At 46.3% G+C, this 17,737-nt stretch overlaps 1 protein-coding gene across 17 annotated transcripts in view; it reads left to right on the top strand.

Annotated features, from left to right (window-relative positions):
• KCNMA1 (potassium calcium-activated channel subfamily M alpha 1) overlaps nt 1-17,737 on the top strand; it is a 749,169-nt gene that overhangs the window by 517,716 nt on the left and 213,716 nt on the right. The window lies entirely within an intron of this gene.

Raw genomic sequence — 17,737 nt, 5'->3', positions numbered from 1 at the left:
CTTGACTGCTCTGTCCTCCCGTCTGGAGAGGAGAAGGTTGGAGGCAGGCAGGGCGGAAGCAATCATTCTGTACTGTTTTCTTTGATTTTTCTTTCTTTCTTTTTTTAATATATTTATTTATTTTTAGCTGCGTTGGGTCATCGTTGCTGTGCGTGGGCTTTCTCTAGTTGTGGCGAGCGGGGGCTACTCTTCATTGCGGTGCGCGGGCTTCTCATTGTGGTGGCTTCCTTTGTTTTGAGAGCACGGGCTCTAGGCAGGTGGGCTTCAGTAGTTGTGGCGTGTGGGCTCCGTAGTTGTGGCTCTCACGCTCTAGAGCGCAGGCTCAGTAGTTGGGGTGCACAGGCTTAGTTGCTCCGCGGCATGTGAGATCTTCCCGGACCAGGGCTCGAACCCGTGTCCCCTGCATTGGCAGGCGGATTCTTAACCACTGCGCCACCAGGGAAGTCCCTGTACTGTTTTCTTTTTAAAGCTTTTTCTTGGGCACTCAGCTTTGTTTGCTTTTGAGTTTTTGCTTTCATTTTACCTTCCATGCAGTAAGATATACACATCTTTAATGTACGGCTCAAGGATTTGTACCTGTGTACAAACCCAGGAACTACATCCCAGATCAAGATGCAGGATTTTTTTTTTAACATTTTATTTCATATTGGGGTACAGTTGATAAGCAATATTGTGTTAGTTTCCAGTGTACAGCAAAGTGATTCAGTTATACATATACATGTATCTATTCTTTTTCAACTTATTTACAAAACAGAAACAGACTCACAGACTTAGAGAACGAACTTATGGTTAACAGAGGGGAAGGGTGCGGTGGGAGGAGAGATAGTTAGGGCGTTTGGGATTGACATGTACACACTGCTGTATTTAAAATGGGTAACCAACAAGGACCTACCGTATAGCACAGGGAACCCTGCTCAATATTCTGTAACAACTTAATTGGGAAAAGAATTAGAAAAAGATGCAGGATATTTTAATTATCATTCTCCTTCCCAGTCACAGAAGTTCCTATCACAGAACTAGGATTTTGTTTTTGTTTTTTAAATTTCATACATTTTAAAATGAACTCTTGAATAGCCTATTTTGTTTTTTAAGAGAAAAATAAAAGCGGTAGCATCGCATTTCCGTCCATCGGTCACATTGGAAGGAGCCAACAACCTCCTCTCCCATCAGTGATCTCACTGCATCTCGAGCTCGGGTATCCAGTCCTCCATTCAGAAAATGAGGAGATGGAAAAAAGGACTCATTTTCTGGAACTACCCACAGGACACCCGTTTCCTTTCAAAGGCACGGAGGCCAGTGGGCAAGAGGAGGCCAGTGGGCGTCTTTTCTGTGGAGGCAGCAAGTCTCCCCACCTTCCCTCTGATGGGGCCCTCCTCCTCCTATTATTGTAACAGCCCTGGATGAGATGAGAACCAAGCTGTTCCGATTTCTGGGCCGTTGGTTGGATCCAAAAGGCCAAATAAGTCCAGAGATTTCCATTGTTCATTTTTTCTGTGCCAAGAGGAAAACAGCGTCTCGGTTCGTTTTGCCTCGAAGGTGTGGACAAGTCTCCGTAAAGCAGAAGGCATTCCGGGGGCTCAGGTCGCCTTTATGGCCTCCCCACCCCACTGTCTCAGCCAGCCTTCACCTCTCACTCACTGCCCCTGAAGAAGTCAATAAAATCAATTGCCTTGACGTCAACGTTGAAAATATTTCCTGACTCTCACTCCACGTACATTTTGTTTTTTCTCCAAAGTAGCTGCCACAGTCCAGTGTGGGTGGGCCTGCTGGCTGGTGCCTTTTGTTGACGAGGAGGAGGCCCTGAGGACCCACGGCTGCTCACCCGCTCCGGTCCCTTCCGGTTGTCCCTTGGCCTTGGCAGCTCCACTCAAACCCCCCGCGTGCTGACGGCTTGAGATCACAGACTTCCCGCAGCTTTTGTTCTGGCTCCATCAGCATCTTTTATCACCGGTTTTAGCCTGGTTCTCTCTCTCTCTCTCTCTCTCTCTCTCTCTCTCTCTCTCTCCTTTTTCTTCTCCCTTTATGAAAATGCACACTTTGCTTTTAATGTTCACTCTGGGTCTCCGAGGTCCTCCGACCCTGCGGACAGAAAGTACGTTCTGTCATCAGCACCGGGACTGTTCACTTTACTTTACGCATTGTTTCCTGGTTCAAAAGCTAATTACTAAGTAGTTTAAAGAAGCCCTTTGGTCACTTAGATCTTTCATCAGAAAATATAAGCCTGGGAAAGGAACGGTAATAAAGGGCCATTAGCACCCTTTGTTTGATGTTGTTTTTCCAGTCAGTAGAACAAGATTGATGAAATGTTATGTTTGGCCAAAATTTGAGTTTTCATTTGGAATTCAGTGTTGAGAGAATGGGCTGTCAGAATCAATAAGTTTTCTTTCGCTTGGGATACGGGCATGTGGTAGTAATTAGCAATATAAGGTCTTTAGTTGAGCAACCAAGCATGGATTCTGGCAGCAAACGTAATGAGAAACTACAGTTGTTCTATTTCTAATGTCAAAAAGTTTCCAGATAAAATTAAATGCATTTGCAAAAGGAAAGCAGCTAAACTTTTTTGAAAGATAGAGTTCAGACTCTTAAAATAGCGCACTTCGCCCCGTGTTTTTGTGTATGCATAAATATATGTGCTATACCCATGGACGCACGTACGTGTATCTTTTCTCCCTGAGATTTCATCAGATGGAGGCCCAGAAAGTAATTAAAACATATACATAGTTAAGGGGTTTGTTTACGTGGGCACATTTTGCTCAGAAATAACCTCTCTAACAATGCATTAACTTGTCAGAGAACTCAAGGTAACATGTAACCCAAAGCTGAGGAGACACACGACTTGGAAATTCCAAGATTATTTAAAGTAAAGAAAAATTTAGGTAGAGAACCTCGGGGTTTTGTTCACGCTACACCCAATTTCAGGATATTGGAGAATATGAAGATTTCGTTGTCACCTCATTTTCAGTTCTGTGTGTTTGACATAATGTAAACACTTCACGTAGCATCCCCAGAGCATCCTCACCAGCGACACGACATCCAGGGCCCATGGAGGCTCACGCCAATGTTCTCATCAACATTCCTCACCTGACCTCCCACAAGACACCTAGAGCCAACAGTAGATGTGGGGAGATGCGTGTGAGTCCTTCTCTCGTTTATCCATTATGAGGTAGGGGGCGCTCCTGAGATAGGGACTTGGGTTTTGATAACCAAAGGTCCAATCAGTGTCAAAGGCAGGCAGTCTCTCTGAGTCGGAGGTCTTGGGGACAGTGAGTCTCTTGGGCTGAGACCTCAGATCTTACTCAGAAGAGTAGCTCTCCTGCAGCCCAGCCTGCCTCTCGAGGCCACTGCCTCCGCCTCCTTCCCTTCCTGTAAGCTCCAAGCTGCTCAGAGGTGGGGGAGTGGAGGGGTGAGGCTCCCATGGCCTGTGGGGTTCCAGCTCGCTCTTCTTCTTCCCACAGCCCCTGCTGTTTCCCCCAGAGGTTTCTTCTCTGCTTGTGACTCAGCGCACTCCTGGTTCGTGTATGAGAACTGACAAGATCATGGTCCTAGGTCACGTGGCCAAGGGCCATGGAAAATAATCGGCCAGAGAGAGGAATCCATCTGCCCTAACCCCCTTGTCAGAGGCAGCTGGGCTGGGGAGCCATCCAGACATTGTACTTCCCATGATGGGCTCCTGGGTCCCGAAACTGAGGGAGTCCCAGGCCAGGTGTTTGGGAGAGGGGAGGATGGGTGGGTTTGGATTATGCTACTGATTCCTGGTAGCCAAATGCTAGGAGGACACAGAGAGAGAGATGGACAGTTGAGAACAAGGAGTAGGGAAAGGGGGATGGGAAGCTGAATGTAACTTACTAGGAGGAAGATCCCCCAGCGGCATGAGGCGTCTGCGCCCCTCTTCTGGTCGGGGAATAGTTGTCACAGACTAACCTGGCTCTAGCTCCAGTTCAAGAAAGCTGTCTTGAAAGCTGTGTGGCAAAGACAAAAACGACCTAAGATTGTTTTAGAGCAAAACAGTGCAATGTAAAATGCCGTGGCTTCTCTTAGACCTCCTCCTTATATAGACCGAGGAGTGCCACATACTTCTGGAAATGAGAACATGAATCTATATACCCCAAGCCCTGGGACTGCCTTCTATGGCAGTAATAATTACTACAAATTATATCTACGAACGCTTGCATCCTTCCCCATCCTCGTGGCAACCATGTGAGGAAGATATTACTCTCATCTCCATTTGCAGTGACTTGCCTGACATCGCACAGCTAGTAAAGGGTTGATCTGGGATTTGAACCCAGGGGCAGTCTGCTCTACTGGGCCATGCTGCTTCTCTAAATCATCTCTTGAGACCCCTCTCTGCTCTAAACTCCATGATCCTATCATTGTATCCTTTCCTCCACCTCTACCCACAGTAGGGCCAGAACATTGCACACACATGACCAGGAAGAGAAAGGCACCACGAGCATCACTTTGGGCCTGTCTCCCCCTTCTGCTTACCTAGTGCCTCTAAGGAGCCTGGCCTCAGCGTCAAGGACATAAAGGTGGAGACGGGCCAAACCACTTCTTCCTGATTTTTCTCATTTGGTTAGACTGGAAGTGTATTTACCTCTTGACCATGTCTAACAATGAGGGTCTCTCCAGGATGGACAGACAGATGATTGACCAAAATGAAACTTGTGCCTTATTTGTGGATTTCAACAAGTTCCTCCCCTTCCTGGGGAGGTCGTTTCCTAGAGGACCAGCCATGGTGGATCGTAGCGATCTACCAGGCTTGGGCTCCCTCCCGGGCAGAGCCAACCTGCTTATCATCTGGAGAAGAGCATTCTCTGCCCAGGCAGACGTATCCACCTGGGTCCTTCTCTTCCCCAGCCGGTCTGCACAGCTCAGGGCATTTCTTTGATGGTGGTTTCTAATGGTCAGTGAGAACTAGGGTAGCAGATGTCCCTCCTGGAAAGTCTTGGGCGAGATACATACACTCCCTGGCTTTATTTCATAGCTTTGAGTGGGAACCTCAGCTTTTAACCCTCAGGAGGCTGAGTCCTTCAGGAGGGAGTTTGGGCGGTCTATCTTCGACCTCAGGTGTGGCCTCAGGGTTGTACGATGCAGCCTGAAAGCTGTAGAGGTGGGCAGCCTTTATCATGCTTTTCCGTTTAAAAATGAACCAGAGTGCTTTATCAGGTGCCTCAATGTCAGTGCTCATGTTTTAAAAAGCATTCAGTAATTTAGAACAAAATTTCAAGAAAGAACAGAGAGCACAGTTACCTGCCGCACTACCCACTCCTGTTATCACCTTCGCTGGTTCGCTCGTTGTGGCTGCAGACATTCAGCCAGTACGTGTCGGGCAGGTTGCTGGGTGGTGTTGGGTGCCAGAGATTCAGTGGTGAGCAAGTTACACACGGCACCCATCACGTGGAGGTTACAGTCTCCGGGGGGCAATGGCAGTGGCACTGACAGACAATGGCAAGGGTAGGACTAAAGAAAATGCCAAGTACAGATTTTAATACGTGTGGCCAAAACGAAAAAGACCTAAGATGCTGTTATAGAGCAAAACGGATTATTTACAGGGATAAAGTGGTCCAGAGAGGTGACACCTCAGAGGAAGGGCTGTTACAACCTGTTCAACAGCCACCTACCCCAGCTTCTGTTGCCGCCTAGGCGAAGGGGAGCTAACACCCTAGGTTTTAAAATTCGTATTACGGGAACCCCTCCTGAAACCATCGGTCTTTAGTTCTGCCTCCAAGAAACTATGTCTTAAAATATCATTTCTCTCTCAGGCCTAGTTTGCCTGCAGTAGTGCTATCCGCTGACTTACCAGGAGAGGACATCCTGCTTCCCTTCCCTGCTTCCTGATTATCAGGTCATTTAATTTTGTGTCTTTCCTCTGATGTGAAATAAGCCCTTCATCTCCCTCCGCATCCTTTGTTCTTTTTCGAGACCACATTCTCTTCCCTCCTGCCTGGCTGTCTTGTATCAACAGGAAATTCCATTTTCTCCACCACTCAGGTTTTGCCCACCTGGTTCTAGACCACTGTTTAAAAAAAGAATTGGAATCTTAAACAGTCTGCTGCACCAGAACAGGGATTATTTCTTTACGAAGACTTCTTTTATCTACCCCCGTAGTCCATTTCCTGCCCCCAAAGAGAACTGACGTGAGTCTTGCTTCATCTTCATCTAGTCCACGTGTGTTTATTGAGTGCTTGCAACACGCCAGACACTGGGGATAAATGTATTTCTACACACCCATAAAAATCTCCAAGTACACCACATCTGTCTTGAGCTATATGTTACATTATTTGGCCACCAAAGTGGTCGGGGAGTTCAAACTCAGAGCTTGTGTAAACCTCCCCACTTGGTTCCCAGAGGTCACGGTCTCCCTACAATAACACTTCTTTCTCTACTCTTTCTGAGAAGGCCTGACCCCAGTGCTTGGGAAGAGGACGTGGGGTTAATTCATGGGCTGAGCCCCATGTCCTTTCCTTTCCCACACACGTGTAGCTCGGGCCACACTCCCTCCCCCTCCTCCGTGGCCTGTGCTGCTCCTGGGAGGCATGGTCCCTATAAGATGCCATTTATGATTTCTGCATCACAGACATCCCTCTGGTTGAAATGTCACTGAAGCTTTGCATTTTATACAAACTTCGATCCCTTGACAAGTAAGCCATTCAGCCCTCTCCTCGCGGGGTCCACGTGATTCCCAGCCTGAACTCTCAGCAAGGTTTTCAGATTCCTAGATTTTAAAAGCCATAAATTAGCAAATCATCAACATATCACCAGGAAGGATCATCTGGTAGCCATTCTAGTCAGAAGGAAACACAGGCCCCAATAACTGATCTTCACAGAGATATGAAGAACTGTAGACAGACAGACAGAGTAAATAGGAAGACAAACAGATAATTCAAGTTGACAGGCCATCTTGGACTGATTAGGCATTCTGGTTTGATTAGCATTAAACTTTGGGGGGAAGGAAAAAAAGTGAGATTGCCCTAATACTTTGGAAAAATGACCCCTCGACTACTTCTGGAATTCAGTACCAAGGGGCAGATACCAGAAGCAAGTGTCGTTAGGTGCTGTATTGTGTAATGTAAAGTACCCGGTATCCCTTTCCAGTGAGAGGGGTCTTGGTGGCTGTGGATGTGAGCACTTCTCTCTTTGCCTCTGCTTTGGATCTTCAGTCCTTTTTAAACTTGAAGCTCTATTTGGAGAGACTTGGGTGCATATTAAATCAATCTCCTGATAATACTAATGGAATGAAGGCTGTCTCCCTCCCCCCCCCCACCCCCTCCACACTTTTCTGCTGTCTCTCTTCCCTTCCACACGCTTATCAAAATGTTCCAGCTGTTGTTCTGAAAACAAGAATAGAAAGGTAGGTGGGAGATGAACTGTGTACCTTAAAAAACAAAGTCATATTCAGACTTAGACTTGCATTCTCAAATATTCTTTCTTCATTAAAGAAAAAGAACTCTGAATGTGACTTTTCTAATTATAATCCCTGAAGATTCTTTCTGCTTAACCTCACATCTGATTGGGTGAATGCTTCCTGGGTAGATTCTGAATGTAAAGAACAAATACAACCAGGCAAGACTAAGTTGCCCCGTGGTTTCTGTCTTCCGGCTGTGTCATCCATTCTCATAGAAGTCTTTCCAGAGTCGTGCACAGTGGTTCCCAGTAGATCTGGTGTTCATCCCACTGATGCTGCCATCATACACTGAAAATAAACCAGGGAACTTTCTAACTGCCCAAGTCCGGTGGCTCTTTTTATTAAAAAAAAAAACAACCTTTAGAGGCTCATGCAACGTGAATCCCATGGAAACTTGATTCTGTGCCTCCACGTCTGTTACTGGTATTGGGAAACAATGACCTGCTCCCACCCCCAGAACCACAGGGGCTGCTCCAAATGTGGGTACCACTTGTCAGTAAAAACAATCTTATCTCCCCCACTATACCTTCTCAGGAAGGACACATGTTCAGAGATAGATGCGTGCCCATCTTGTGAGAGGTTTTATGACCTTAGCCACTGACCTCAAAGGCAAATGCCAGCTAGTAGATAGAACAGATCTAGGAAAGCTCCTATCCCAACGTATTTGCTCAGCTAACAATTATTTGAGCCCTGTTATGGTCCAGGCGCTCTGCTAGGTGCTGTGGTTCAAAGGATGAACAAGAAAATGTGATTCTTGCTCTCCTGGAGCTTATCTGAGACTTTGACCAATCAGAGCCATCCAAGGAGCCAGTCGCCGATAAACAGAAGCTGGGTGGTGCGCGCTTTGGCAGCACAGATAATAAACAGAAGCTGGATGACAGAGGAGCATCGTCCCCGTGAAATGCTCTTTTGGCAGGAACTTTGTTCAATAAAATAATGAAGGTATAAAAGAATCATGAAGGCTACAAGCATTTTAGAGGGAATGCTCCTAAAAGCAAATTGATGATTCACATTGTTAAATGTACCCGTTAGAGTAGTTAGGGCAGAGGTAACAGTGGGGTGACTTGTGCATCTAAAAACCTATGGGTCTAACGATGGACCCAGTGAAAGAGGGGTGTGAAAAGATTTGGGAGGTAGGGGAACTGCTGCTGCCACCCTGAGTTCCGATCCTTTCCATATCTGACAAAGTCCTTCTGTGGCATCTTATGCCTTAGCAAGCTCTGGAACTGGTAGAATCCTCCCAGTACTTATGTGTGGAGGCTCCCAGATGGAGGCTTAATGTGTTGGGGTCTACTCAAAGTGGATGGCTAGCAACATATGCTAGCTGGGGCAACACCCTTGGGTGTGGCTGGGGAACGAGGCCAGGATGTGTCAACTTGATCGTTGTTATGGGAGAGTCAATCCCAGCAGCATATGTTCTAGGGCCATGATGCATTATTTACCAGGGCTGTTCAGGAAAGAGGTGGGACTCGCTTTGCACATCAAAGCTAGAATACCTCCCCTCTACAAGGGAAAATTAAGGACCATTTCTTTGCCTGGACTCATTCTCCCTCTGTTCCACCTTCATCCCCAAAGGGTGTAGCTGACTTTTGCCTCCATACTCTCTCCACTTGGTGCCTCTGTTCAGAAGCATCATTACCAAGTGGAAACAGGCAAATCTGATTTGATCTGAATAGAGGAAAGTGCTGTTCAGTGCCTGGATTTCTCTATAAGAGCAGAGAACCACCTAGGATAGGAAGAAACAGGTCAAAGAAAGATTGGCTTACTTAAAAATGGCCAAAGGCCACCAAGCCCTGCAGTAGTGGATGGATAAAATGCAGAAGAGTGAGGGAGGGTGTTGGGGAGAGACACAAGGAAGAACCGGTGTAATTTGTGAGAAGTGGGCCATTATGGAAATGCTTACTTAAGAAGCTGTGTGAGTCCTCTTCCAGGAAGGAAGGAAGGAAGGAAGGAGGAGGAAAAAAGCAAAATAGTGGTGATAAAACCTGCATACTGGGTTATTGTGAGAATTCAATGAGAAGCTAAAGTAAACAAATGCTACAGTTAGGATTCTTTAGGTATAGGCAACAGAAACTGATTCTTGCTGACTTCAGCAGAAAAGGAATTTTCTTTTTCGGCGGTTAGAGTATCTTATGACATTCAGAGGAAAGCTGAAGATCTCGGAAAGGACAGAGATTAGCTAGAAAAGCAGCCCTGGGATCCAGCAGGCCGCAATTCAGTGAAAATCCTTACAGGGTTTCCCCATCAGGATCAGTCAGTTCCCACCGTTAACTTGGTGTCCCTTCATTTAAGATTGAAAAGCTCTGGTTGGCCTAGTTTGGGCAGGGAACCATGGTTAAAGGTCCCAAGACTACATCGGATTGGGGACGGGTGGTTCCCCAAAATAAAAATGAGGTGCTACTCTTTAGGTTGGACAGAGCCCGTGCTCCAGATGAGGAGCGGCTTCTTAATTACGTGCACAAGCAGCAGAAGCAGGGCTTATCTGCATGTCCTCTTCTCACACCTCTCCCTCCATCCTTTCCCCAGGCCAAGGTTTAGGTTTTTGCTTAATCTTATCACGAACGCCATTGTAGACAACCAGAGCGCTGGGCCCTCACCGTGGTGCTGATCAGTGCATTTTTCTTTGCAAGTACTTTGAAGACATTGTCAAAAAAAAAAAAAAAGTTGTGTGTGTGTATATATGTGTGTGTGTCCAAAACAAATCTAGCACCTGATTTTACGAATCTGTACATTTAGGTAACTGCAGTCTCTTCCTATAGCCAAATCCAATGAGGAAAGATCAAAAATTAATTAATTTATAAACCCTAAACTCTCTTTGACAGCATTTAAAAATTTAAACTATTTTAATTTTTCCCAAAAAATGAGGTGCTGTTGAAAGGAGGGTACATGCTGGACTGGTAAATACAGCCAACATCTCCTGCTCTGAGGTTCTCAGTATCTATTTTTAAGACTTGGACTGAAGTTCCTTTTAGGCAACAAGCTACAAAAGGTGTGTGATCATTCCTTGTGCCTGGTGTGGTTATGGAGGTCTAATTGTGACTTGGGATGGTGGAGGTGCAGATACAGATCCCTCTGTGTAGTTTAGGTCCTGACTGTCTGCCTAAGATGAGATACACTCTCTTCATGCAGAAAGCTCTGGTCTTGTCAGGACGTCCCAGTGTTCTCTGTTGGGGCTGTCAGTAGTCTGTCCTCTGACCTTGGGGCTCTGTTTTACAGAGGTGCCTTTGCCGCACTGTTGGGATCTATTTGCTCAGCTCTGCCCCCATTTAGGGAAACAGCTAAACAGCCTGTCTCCTCCAGCATAGCTCTGTTGACAGCTGGATAAGATGATTACTTTATCCTCTTCCTCACTAGGAGGGAAAAGACATTTTCTTCCTTTGCAGTTAGCAAGGTACTAGATGTGGGCCCTGGGTAGACAGTTATCTCCGAACCTCCTTGGTTTTGTTTCTGTTGTTGTTGTTGGCTTGCTTTTGTTTTTTTACCTGTTTTAACAGGAAGTAGTTAAAACCAGGGTTTGGGATCATGAGCTCCATAGATGCCCACAATTGTTTTGTTTTCATTTTTGTCCTCTTTACATGGACTGTCCTCTCACAAACGAGACACGGTGGTAGATCGGAGGTGGCAGAATCAGCCAGTGATCTGCAGGCTTGCAGTTAACTCACTAAAATTTCTTCTGCACTTCCTATGACATAGGGTGTCCAAGCCAGGCACACTTCGCCAACTGTTCCATTGATCAATAGACAGTTCTTGAAAGCCCAGCAAGTTTTGGGGGTCCTGAGCTAGCCCTCAGGGTGGCATGGAAGGACGGGGCCCACACAGCCTGGAGTTAGCTTTTGTTTGCTGAAGACAGTCACCCCACGTGGAAGGCAGTTCCTTTGGGACGGGCTCTTGCTACCAGCGGCAGTGGGGAGGCAGGATTAGGATTAACCTTCTTCCTTTGGGCAGTGGGGTCATGAGCCTTAAAGGGAAAACCTGGGTAACTGTTGCTCTAAAGGACATGCCCCAAATCGGGGAAGCTGCCTGATGAAGCAGCCACAAAAAGCACTACCAGGTGAGACAGAACGTAAAGCCCACAACCTTCCTGAATCTCAGCTTGCATGAGAGACAGAGTCTTGGAGAGAGAGTTATGTCGACCCTGAATGGCTTCAGTTCAACCTAGGAGGGGCAGCGTGAACTTTGAGGACGGACCACTGTGTGATTTGGGTCATGGGGTCTTTTGTCACCCCTGCCCTGCTTTCTATGTGATAAAATGCTGTCGAATTCCGCTGACAGGTCCTTCTTAAAATGCATTCCCATCAGATACAATTTCCAATAGTGGGAGGCGCTGGGAGTGAGAGGTAGGATGAGGAAAGCATGATTAGAAGGCTCGGCAGAGGGACAGACAAAATTCTAGCATATGTATTTGATATAAATATTATAGTTTTACAGAGGCATCTAGATCAATATATGCCACATTTCATCTACCTCTTTGACAAAGTGAGCACAGTGTATTCAGGGAAAGCTGTATAGGATTTTCAATTTACTCTGTATGATTTATTGTGACAGGATAGCTATGGGTTTTTTAAGTTCTTTATACTTGTTCCAGTAAAGATGGATATAGTATCTTTAAAAATAAACAGCCCAGAGCTGTGCATTTTACATTGTCTTCCTAGAGTGAGGCTCAGCTAAAGAGAGATCTGAGACCTCCCTGCCCTCGTGGGACGTGATGCAGTCGAATTTGCCGCAGTCCTCACTCTTCAGCTTGCTTTTTTTGGGGGGGTGGGAGGGGAGTAAACAGGGGACCGAATTAAGAAGCCATTGCAGATGTCTAGAGAAGATAGGATGGCATGGATTAGGGTGGGGACAGAGAACTGGAACGCCGAGAGAGGATGCAGCAGCACCTGTGGGTGCAACCCCGTCAGTCTGCGTCTCTTCATTTTCTAGTGACTGGCCCCGGGTCACACAGGACAACCCCCCACCCCCCACCCCTGCCCCAGTCTCCTGATTCCTAGCCCAGGCTCCTTTCAGGGGCACCAGCTGTTTCAGTTTAGAAGACATCAAGCCGAGGGGGTAGGTCTGCCCATGCTCTGGCATTCACCTTGCACTGATCTCTGGACCTCTGTTTCCATATCAAAATAATGCAGGTACTAGACTAAACATACACCAAGGGCCATCCTGAGACTAAGAAGAACGGGAGAGCGTGGAAGGAAGCCTATCATTGGCACTTTCTCAAAGCCCACTGGCTTTAAGAAACATTACCGGAGTCTTTTTAAAAGTGTGTAGATATTCTCATTGAGCTACACGCCACCGCAGTGGATCTCTGCATGCCTCTTTTGCTGGAACCTTGGGAAGCTTTGTCTGGACCCCACTCTGTCCTCTTATGCCTCCTGTCATGAGTCAGGTCCCCTGAGTGATCCATTCTCAAAGACACCAGTGGAATTGAGTTCTGAAACTGAAGTTCCAACTCAGCGGGGGCATTCTGGCATTCCTGACCCATCTCCAAGAAAGGTGTCGACAGAATGAGGATAATGTGCAGGGTTTCCTTCTGGAAGTGGAGATGGTTAATAATGGGAGGGGCACCCCAGTGTGTATTTAGTGAAGACGTACCCAGGAAATAAGCAACTGGCAGCGTTCTGGTGAAGCTGATAGAGTTTGTAATAGTCAAGCATCATTCTTCTTCTGGTTAAGTCACACTCAACCCCCTTGATGCCAAGCCTGCTCCATGGCACACTAGCGCTACCCACTCCTGATCCAATCCATCCCATGTTTCTGGCCCTTACCCAAACCAGGCATGCTTGCTTACGCTGGATGAGTAACTCCTTCCCACAGAATGCCATCGGCTACTATTTTGGCGTTTCAGATGGTTTCTTGCGTATCTGAGTTGGGTCTTTTAATCCAAGCCATTAAAATTAGTTTATCCCAAGAAAGAGTTGTTCACAGGACTTGAGAAAACTTTAAAAACCAGAAAGACCATCACATCAGGAATGGTTAATGATTTAGGTTTGTTGGCCATCTTCACAAACTTGAGTGGCCAGGCCCTGTAGACACCCATCATTAAGATTGCTGGTAGTCTAAAAATGTTCAAGTCCAGAGCCGCAGATGGGAAGAACGTTAGAGCCCTTCATAGCTAACTTTCCTAAATATTCTCTGTTGTCAGTGAATCTTTTAGCTTTTTGTTGTCTTCTGGAACCTTGGGCTGGACATGGCATAAAGTATCTAAAATGGACATTTATATCCCCTTGCAGCCCTTTGTCTTGCCAAATTGGGTGGCTTCAGTTCAAAACTTGGTCTAGAGTTTGTTGTCACTCAGCCTTTGCTGTCTTGAGCTCGCTGGCCTGGCTGATTAGACGCAGCTAGAATCCCGTGATACCACAAAGTGGTGATGCTTTAAGTCAGGGCCTCTCTCCTGGCCCAGGGAGGACCCTCCGACGTCTCCTCCACCATGTGTCTGAGAGGACCTTTTGTTGGCCCAGCCCTGTCTGTCGTGAAGGAGCGGAAGCTGAAATACCCAAACCTCTGCTCTCTCCATTTCATCACCTTTGTCTTTGTGAGAGTTAGAGGCTGACACCTGGCTCATATGCTGGGCAAGTCACTTTACCTGCCGTGGGACGTCAGGCACATGACTTAAGGAAATTGAGGTTCAGAGAGGTTATTTGAAAAGATACAAATAGTAGCAACACAGGGTTGTTTGAGGATCAGGTGAGAGAGACTCCAGGAGCCATAGAGCACTTCATATCTGTTACATCCTGATTTACAGATATGACATGAATCCTACCATTTAATCATTCTTAAAATGGCCCAGACTCTTTACTAGGCCCTTTCCATGTATTATCTGTTTAAATAAATCCTCAAGATAACCTCATGAATCAGGTTCTAGCTCCAGCCCCTCAGAGACTCTGACATTACAGTTGTAAAATGCAGAATGGGTACCTTGCCCAAGACTATTTGGTTACTTAGTGTCTGAGCTGAGCTACCCCAGGGCTATCAAAGTATGAATCTCACATGGTAGATTTGTAGGTGTCAAGGAACCCGACAGAGAGAATTTTAGATGAAGATCTTTTTGGCATTTCTCAAATCATGCACCGTGAACAGCCATCACTCTGCTTCCAAGGAGGGCACACCCTGCTCTCAATCTTAGAGTATTTTCAATTATATTTTCAGTCACTGAAGATGTGAGAAATTCTGCTTCTCTTCTCCCAGCAATAACAGCTTTCTTCAAACTATTGCCCATGGAATTTTCAAAAGTCCTGAAAATATTTCTGGAAAATAACATTTCCCCTTTCACCATCCATCCCTTGCACTCCTGCAGGGCCCCTAGTGATCCCTCAGATACGGGCTGGTGGGAGCAGATCTTCTAATGCAGATGCTGATTTAGAGAGGCAGCTTCTCTCCATCCATCTCTTCTAACTGCATTCAAACATTTTCAATATGTGGGCTCCTTGATAGCTTCCACTGTACGGAAAACAAAATGGAGGGAAATGATTATTGGCACAAAAGGAGGAAGCCGTAAATCTTCAAATCAGATAGAGGACAGATTGGAACAATATGGGTTCTCCAAGGTTGCCATGATAGTGTACTTAATAACTCTTCTTGGGCAAAAAGGCCGTCTGCTTTCAATCACTCTCACTTTTTCTGAGCAAAAATACCAATTATGTTGAAGGAAGATTTTTTTTCTTCCTTTTTGATAAAGTCTGCTCTCCACCTCAGAAATCATGCTGTAGCTTAAAGATACATATTTTCAATTGTCTGGAATGGTATTGGACAGCTAGCACCAAATTAGAAAAGTCAATCCTTTTTTTCTCCCCTCTCCTGCCAACATTTGTCTACTTCTTAAGAGAAGTGAAAGCTAATTAAAGGCTTAAGGGATAATATTGATTGCATTGGAATATATTTTATATGTACCCAGAACATTTTCAACTAAAAGAACCCTGTCTCTTTCTAAGGCTGAATAAATCAGCTGGCTGAATCTTTGATTCAAGGGTAAGAGGGTGGACTCATCTCCTTCCCCTCTGCTTCCCACACATCTGTCCTGGAGATGAATGAGCTCAGAGGAGGAAAAGGGAGTGCTGGCAGATGTTCATTCAGTTCTTTGCGTACAGGATAGGAAGGTTGAATGTTCTGGCATTTCCCTGGACCTATCATTGATTTGAGTCTAGCTCTGAATGGTAACCAGGCTTATGCTGGTATAGAACTTTGAGCTCTGCGATGCCTGGTGCAGGCGGCTGGATGGGTAGTATTAACCTCTCAGCTCCCTCTTCAATCGAATGGGGATAAGTAGCTTGCCCAGGATCACACACGTCCTTGGTGGCAGAGCAGGGAGTGAAATCTGGCTTACTTTCGGGAAGAGTTCCAGTCACATATCTGTCCTGCAGAGGTGCCCATACATTGGATTCATGCTGGCCTTGTTCTCTGTGACGGAAGTTTGTAAGCAGAAAGCATTAGAATTGCCCCCAAAAAGCCCCACTGTCATTTGTGGAGAGGTCAGATATCAGGAGGGATATACTGTTTCTCAACCACTTTCTGAACATACTTGGCAAGTTCAAAATCAGAAGTCTTATTCAGAACATGCATATTCACTTGCAGCCTGTTTTGTCCACATAAATGCACGTTCGCCACAAGAAACAGTTTAAGATATGACCTGATGAAAATGTTTATAGTCCAGTTGTTCAACTTACATCATGTATTCTGACATACATACTGTGTGTTTCAGAAGGAACTTAGTCATACGGGTTTGGGGGCATAAAATTTGAATCAGTGACCAAGGGACCTCCCTTAACCTAGTAGGTACTGGCTTGAGAACAAAGTGATTATATTAAAACGTCTCTTCTGAGGGAGCCCACTGACATTCCACAATCCCCCCTCCAAGGGCCTCCACTTGCCCGATCGCTAAGTGCAGCACCGTAACAATAACAGTCCGTAATGGTGATATTATTAACTGCATCATGCGTATTATTGATTTACTCTTTGTTCTGCATCATTATCCTTTCACCGATGAGTTTACTGCATTATTCTCGCACACTTAGTCAAGCACCAAATTACACCGAAAAGGGCAGGCTCTTGTAATGGCATCTAATGGAACATCGCATAAGCAATCATCGCTGCCTTCTCTTAGGAGCCGCCTCCAGCCAATGAGCTTTTCTGCCTTATTGGAATGTGCACAGAGCAATTATGAAGTGCAAGGGGCCTGGCCGTTCTAAATTTCCCCGCAAAATGACCGTGCTTCGTGTTCACCACCTGCCCGTGCCTCACAGCCCAGCCAGGCAGTCAGCCTCTGTCACTGTCAGCCTGAGGGGCACAGGGATCTGGGCTGAGCCTTTTGCTGCAGTCTCTTTAGTAGAAGCCAGCAGGTTTTATCTCCACAGTCAGTCACGGGGCTAACTCTTGCACCAAAGAGCTTCCTCCTGACTAAGCATCATATGTAATAAGTATAAGTGGCCATAGTATAGCCCAGTGTCAAAGTCAGATTGGTCCAGGAGCCCAAAGATGTTGGGGAGACTGTTCTTTCTTCCATGGGCTCATCTCCTCAGGGGGAGTTACCATCTCCAGAAACAGAAGTCCAAACCACCCCGAAATAAAGGCAGACAATTCCGTCTTCATCATCCCTTCCTAGCTTTTCTCCCCATCCTGAGGTAAATTCCTTTGTTTCTCAAAGAAATCCCAGGCACCCTAAGGAAGCAGCTGTCTGGGGATGCACAGCCTGCCTGCGGCACGATCTCAGATTCCATAGGTGTCCCATCCCCATTTAGCCCTGAGTAATGCTCACTTACTGTAAAGTGTTACATGCCCCCCTTGTCAGAGGAGTTATGGCGGAAAAGTGCAAAATTTCCTTTTTAGTGCTTACGGCCAGCAGAGCCCATAATGTGTCAAGCTGCACATTAGCCACCCTGATAAAAGTCCGCTTTCTTACACACAAAATCATCATTTCAACAAGATTTGTTATCTCATTACCTGATAAGCTCTATGTCATAAACCAGGACTCATTCGGTAAATCTCCTGGGAGGACGCTTTGTGGGCAGAAAGGGAGAGATATGAATCTGCAAGGGACTTGATAATGCAGCGTTTAAGCTCAAGCGTAATGTCACTTATTGTTAAATGCATAAAACCACTTGGCCGAACGGCTGGGCTTTTAATAGGATTTTGTGCAGCATCAGGTGAGAAGCCATATGGTCTTCTGTCAAAGAGTCTCTGAGCACTTTCCAGCCCCGCTGCTTTGCCTCACTGCCCTCCAGGGAGGGGAGCTGGGCTTTACTGAGCCTCCTTGGGGGGAGACGAATGCTTCCCTGCAGCTGCGCGCTTCCTCTGTCTGGCCGCGGGTGGGTGCCGGGGCATCGCTGGGCTGGCCTCATCTAACTG

This window comes from Orcinus orca, chromosome 14 (assembly GCF_937001465.1).
Source record: "Orcinus orca chromosome 14, mOrcOrc1.1, whole genome shotgun sequence".
NCBI lineage: Eukaryota > Metazoa > Chordata > Mammalia > Artiodactyla > Delphinidae > Orcinus > Orcinus orca.
This window is presented reverse-complemented; position numbering and strand designations above follow the sequence as displayed.